Source organism: Alligator sinensis, unplaced genomic scaffold (genome assembly GCF_000455745.1).
Source record: "Alligator sinensis unplaced genomic scaffold, ASM45574v1 scaffold1238_1, whole genome shotgun sequence".
Classification (NCBI taxonomy): Eukaryota; Metazoa; Chordata; order Crocodylia; family Alligatoridae; genus Alligator; species Alligator sinensis.
The window spans coordinates 701,491-707,733 of record NW_005842436.1 but is presented as its reverse complement, the minus strand read 5'-3'; the positions used below and the strand labels follow the sequence as shown (position 1 = coordinate 707,733).

The 6,243-nt window shown below is 49.8% G+C and overlaps 1 protein-coding gene across 1 annotated transcript in view; it reads left to right on the top strand.

The window, feature by feature from the left end:
• TTL (tubulin tyrosine ligase) overlaps window positions 1-6,243 on the top strand; it is a 51,666-nt gene that overhangs the window by 910 nt on the left and 44,513 nt on the right. The window lies entirely within an intron of this gene.

The window sequence follows — 6,243 nt, the reverse complement described above, 5'->3', positions numbered from 1 at the left end:
GAAAGGGCTCAGAAACAGGGCAAAAGACAAAAGCCAACAGGAAGGGGCAGCAAACAGGGAAGCAAGGGAGTCAAGAACAAGAAAACACCGGGACATGAGGGATAAACACAGTGCATGCACCCAAACTAGTGATGATTTCTTCACATGCTTTTAAAGCTTATACACACCTGTGGGCAGCAGCCACCCCCTAATCTTCATAAACCAGAACAAACACAAAGAGCCTGACAGGGTGCTATTTCAGAATATCTCATAGTTTTAAAGCCAAACTTTGACTTGGCTGACTTATGAATTTGCAGTCTCACTCAAGACTTTTTAACAGGCCGCAATGGCAGAACTTACTCATGGCAGCCAGTATTCACGCTCAAAAGCCCACTCAGAAACATAGGACTCTCTCACTGCTTAGAGGATGCCCCTGACTCTCAAATTCCTGAAGAGCTGTCATTCTGGCTTCACCCCATCATTCTTGTTTCCTTCACACACAGCCTCCCCATCCCTCCCCTCAATCTCCTGCCCTCCCAAGACCCTCTGTCTCAGTGCCCACCTGCCTCCGACAATCTCTCTCCGTAGTTTGGTACTATCCCACGGCCTTCTTCCTGCCCCCTTCTAGTCTCTGCTCCCCACAGTCCCAGTGCTGTAAACTCTTGTGAATCAGCCAGGGTAGGAGCTGGCTTAGCAATAAACTGTGAAGCATCAGTTCTCTACCAAATTTCAGCTCTGCCCTAAGGGACTGCCCACTCTGAACCACTGTCATCCCTACTGCGCCACCTCCTTAGGAAGAGCAGCCAATAAATAACAGCTCCTGCAGAACACAGGCAGAGTCCTCTCTCACACCTCAATGGCCAAAGTGTTTTTGGCTGGCTACACTGGGAGGGAGAGGAGCACAAAGAGACCAGCTGCCCTGGATGGTTCCACTACTCCCTCCTTCACATCAAGAAGTCAGTCTGCTCTCCAAACCTCTGGCCATCCCTGGAGCACCAGACCTTGGAAGGGAAGGCAGAGAAGAGCCCCTGGAGCCATGCCCCAGCTCCAGGACAGGGGGCAACCTGCTGAAGCTACACAAGCAAGTGGGACACAGAATAGAGCTGCTATGGGGACTACTGCTGGCCCAGCTGCAGCTCTGCCCCTTTCTAGTCTCCTGGAGTGAATTTCCATGGGTGCCAGGCCTCTAGCCTTTGCCTCTCCTAGGGTGGAATTGCACAGTTCTCCCATGCCTTGACCCAGTCCTGCACTACCACATTCTGGGCTTCTACAGTTTTGCAGGTCCAACTGGATTCAGCACCTGCAAGTCTTCCATTTGGGAATCTGCAGGTAAAGTGAACACTGTCACCAGACAGCCTAGTGGTGGTCAACAGAATAATATGTTCACTTAGCTTGAGAAACAAAGTATGGAAAAATAGAGAGGATTTTAGCACAGCCATAGTCAACATATAGGTTGTCCTTCCATGAGGCTTGTCAGATTTCAGCTGAGGCCCAAGGAAGGTATCACTTCTCCAGTCACTCCAACTCCAAGAGTCTAGGTATCACAGCTTCCTTACCCAGGGACTTTCTGTTTGACAGAGTATCTCTTATAAATTTAGTCAGGGGCTCGGTTCTTTTGTGCTTCCAAGCTGGTGCCCAATCTTAAAAAGCTAGTGCTGTGACATCAGTGAAGATCTGAAGAGGAAACAGGTTTTGCATTGTCTCATGTCAGTGGATGGTGGCCATCTTCATTGGCTGTACTGCTTCCTGCCTTTTTTCCTCATTGACTTGCTCTTAAACTGAACCAAAATACCAAAAAATAAACATTGCAGTGACCAGGACAAAAGAATAATCGAATTACTGAGCAGCTCTTCTGCAGGGGGTAGAAATGATGTTTAGGAAAAGGCAGGTGTTTGTGGGGGAAACAATCATTTAGAGTTTGGCTTCGGGTAAAGCTGGGATGATTCCACCATCAGGTAACCTGTGAGACCTTTTGTAGCTGGGGTGCACTGCAAATATATACTTAATACATTTTGGAGAGCTGACAACATTAATTGTCTCACACACACCACATGTGCACAAGGGACACAGACCAAAATCTTTTTTTCCAAAAGTGTCCTGATCTCTGGGAAGGGCCTAACTCATGATTGCCTAGCTTGCAAAAAATGCAGCTGCAAAAGAGGTGGGAGAACAAAAAGCTGAGCCCCAGCTGGCTTTGATGTTACTCCCAGGTCCCCAGACCCAGGACTGTACATGGAGAACACCCTTCCAGGAGCACCAGAGCCCATTTTGTTGGATCCCTGCCCTCACCAGAAAAAGAAACATTGGGAGTAGCTCCCAGCAACTGAGTAAAAAGGAGCAGCTGCAATAGCCATCAGTAAAAGTGAGGGGATATTTGATACAGACCCTGGTGTTAGCATCCTCATGGTGCTATTTACACTTTCAGACAGGGTATATCAAGTCAAACACAGACCCTTTCCAAAATCCTGAAAACTGCTTTCAAATGAAAAATAAATGCACTTTTGGGCCACAATGCCAGTAGAGGTTGCAGTGACCAAATACTGGTAACTCCTAAGAAACAGGTGTCATAAACTCCGCCCCCCCCCCCAACCTGTTTTATTGCAATCATGCAAATCTTCAAATACAACTGTACCTAGGAATTCATGCTCCTAGCTACCAGCCCTCCCTCCTTGGTAGAACTAGTGTCAAACACTTTGAATCAATACATAGCAGAGAGTTTTTAAAATGGCAAGTCACACTGGGGTACTGTTGGCCAGCAGGATTGAGAGCATACAATTTCCACCAATGCCATCATCCTAGATAAACACCGTAGAAGCAGCGCCACTCCCTCAGGGTCCAGTCAGCCACGGCTTGCAGCAGCACACTGGATTCTGTACTGCAATACATCTCCCCATTCATAAATACAGGTGTGTGGGATGCAGGATGGTGGGGACTTCCTGGGTCACAGAATCCAGTTTCTGCTATGGCACCACATCCTATATATATAATAGCACATTTAAAGATTTGCACCTTAAAATATAGCCTACTGTACCTATTCATCAGACCAACACCCTACAGTACCTAATCATCTAATCAGCTTTACACCAGCATAACCAAGTACTGAAGAAAGAATGCAAATCCCTAAACCAATCCAGTGGAGAATTTCTTCTGGAAAAATCAGGGTGAAAATCAACAAGGGGTAATTTACTCTGGTAATTCTTCATCTGTTCATCTCCATCCCAGGATAGGCACTTGCTAAATGTAGAAAGGTTATGACTTGCTTCCCCATCTCCCCCCACAACCCCAAGGGGAGGGGAGCTCAGGAAGAGTGGTTACTCCTCAAGGGAATGCTCCTTGATGCACAAGCTAATGCTATTCTGTCTTGGAGGAAAGGCAGCAAAAGAGCACAGCAGCCCCCTTGGCTCTCCATGGAACTAGCGAACCTCCTGCGGCTAAAAAGAAAGGCCTACAAAGGATGGAGGATGGGATCCACCTCCAAGGAGGAATATTTCGCACTGGTCCGGACCTGCAGGGAGCAAAGCAGGATAGCCAAGGCTGCAACAGAACTCCAGCTAGCTACAAGTACCAAGGACAATAAAACGTCCTGTTTTAGATATGTGGGGAGCCGGAGGAAAAGCAAGGGCAACATTGGACCCCTGTTAAACCAGATGGGACAACTGACAACCGATGCCCAGGAATAAGCCAACCTATTAAATGGGTACTTTGCGTCGGTCTCTCATCAGTCCCATGGGACGCCCCTACCCACTACGGGACAGGGGGGCCTGGGTAAAGGAGGCCTGGATGAGGGAGATTCCCTGACCTCCATCAGTGCTGACCTCATGAAGGAACATCTTGAGCAGCTAGACACCTTCAAGTCAGCTGGCCCTGACAATCTGCACCCCAGGGTACTCAAGGAGCTGGCTAGCATTGTAGCCCAGCCCCTGGCATGAATTTTCAAGAACTCCTGGTGCTCTGGTGAAGTGCCCAAAGATTAGAAGAAGCCAATGTGGTGCCTATCTTCAAGAAAGGGAGGAAAGTGGATCTGGCAAACTACAGGCCCATCAGCCTGACCTCTATCCCAGGGAAGGTCTTAGAAAAGATTATTAAAGAGACCATTCTTAACAGACTGGCCGATGGCAGCATCCTGAGGGATAGCCAGCACAGGTTTGTTGCGGGTAGGTCTTGCCTGACCAATCTTATTTCCCTTTATGACCAGATGACCTATCACCTGGACAAGGGAGAGAAGATTGACATCATATATCTTGACTTCAAAAAAGCCTTCGATCTGGTATCCCTGATCACCTCTAGACAAAACTGGCCAACTGCAGCCTTGGGTCCACCACAATCCTCTGGCTGGGGAACTGGCTCCGTGGTCAGGCCCAGAGGGTGATGGTTGACGGAAGTCAATCTTCATGGTGCCCTGTGACCAGTGGGGTCCCCCAAGCCTCTGTCCTTGGACCTATATTGTTCAACATCTTCATTAACAATGTGGACATTGGGGTCAGAAGTGGACTGGTCAAGTTCGCCAATGATACCAAACTCTGGGGTAAAGCATCCATACCTGAGGACAGGAGGGTGATCCAGGCTGACCTTGACAGGCTCAAGAAATGGGCGGACGAGAACCTGATGGTGTTTAACACTGAAAAATGCAAGGTTCTCCACCTTGGGAGGAAAAACCTGCAGCATCCTTATAGGCTCGGCAGTGCTACGCTGGTTAGCACTATGAATGAAAGGGACTTGGGGGTCATGATTGACCACAAGATGAATATGAGCCTTCAATGTGATGCTGCGGCCAGTAAAGCAACCAAAACGCTTGCTTGCATCCATAGATGCTTCTCAAGCAAATCCCAGGACATCATTCTCCCATTGTACTCGGCCTTGGTGAGGCCACAGCTAGAGTACTGCATCCAGTTTTGGGCTCCACAATTCAAAAAGGATGTGGAGAAGCTTGAGAGATGTGGAGCTTGAGCTTGAGTCCAGAGAAGAGCCAGGAGCATGATCAGAGGTCAGGAAAACAGACTTTACGCTGACAGGCTGAGAGCTATGGGACTCTTTAGCCAGGAAAAGCACAGGCTCAGGGGTGATCTGATGGCCACCTATAAGTTTATCAGGGGTGTTCACCAGGATCTGGGGGAATGAGTGCTCACCAGAGCGCCCCAAGGGATGACAAGGTCGAACGGTTATAAACTCCTGCAAGACCGTTTCAGGCTGGACATAAGGAGAAACTTCTTTACTGTCTGAGTCCCAAAGGCCTGAAATAGACTCTCCCCTAGAGGTGGTGCAAGCACATACTCTGGATACTTTTAAGAAACATTTGGATGCTTATTTTGATGGGATCCTTTGACCCTAGCTGACTTCCTGCCCTTTGGGCAGGGGGCTGGACCTGATAATCTTCTGAGGTCCCTTCCAGCCCTAATGTCTCTGAAACTTCCTCGATGCATCCTTCCCTCCTGGGACCATGGCCTGTAACCGGGAGCACAGAGGGCCCCCAACCCCTTGAGCCCAGCCCCCAGAGTCCTGGTGACTTCAGTCATAGAATAATAAAGTAGCAGGGCTGGAAGTCACCTTCAGAGGTCATCTAGTCCAACCTGCTGCCTGAGACAGGAACATTTCTATCCAAACCATCCCATACAAATCAAAATCTAAACTCTACACAAGTCTATGATCAACCTTGACACAACACAGATCTAATACCTTAACCTGCTACAGGCAAAGCTGGTGGACCACAGCAGCGACTGTCCTGCTTCTATGAAATGTTGTCAATACACGCACAAGAGATCTGGGGTAGAGGCCTGTCCCCCCCTCTACAGAGGAAGGCAAAACCCCCACAGACTGAACCAATCTGATCTTGGGGTACAATTCCTTCCTGATCCCAAATATGGCAACAGGTGAAACCCTGAGAGGAGGGGCAAGACCCCTAGCCAGGAGCCTCTGGCTTTGGTCCAGCGGAAACATTGGCACAGCCCAAAGTCTCCAGCCTTTGCAGCTAACTCAGCTCCTCCGAGGGAGGTTTTTAAACGCCCCAGCACATGTAGAAGAAAGTGGGGCGGGGGCAGGGGCCAGCAGCAAAGCCCAGAAGCCGGGGAAGTCCCTGGCCTAGATCGGGCGGGCGAGGGCTGCGCGGGCTCCCCACGAGCACCGCCAGTGAGGGGGCGCCACAGCTTCCCCAGGCGTCTGCAGCTGCCGGCGCGGCGATGCTGCTCGGCGGGCAGCTCCGTTTCTCCACCCCCAGCCCGCAGTGGCAAGCGGAGAGGCTGCCCGGGGCAGGCGCGGGAGGAGCGGCTC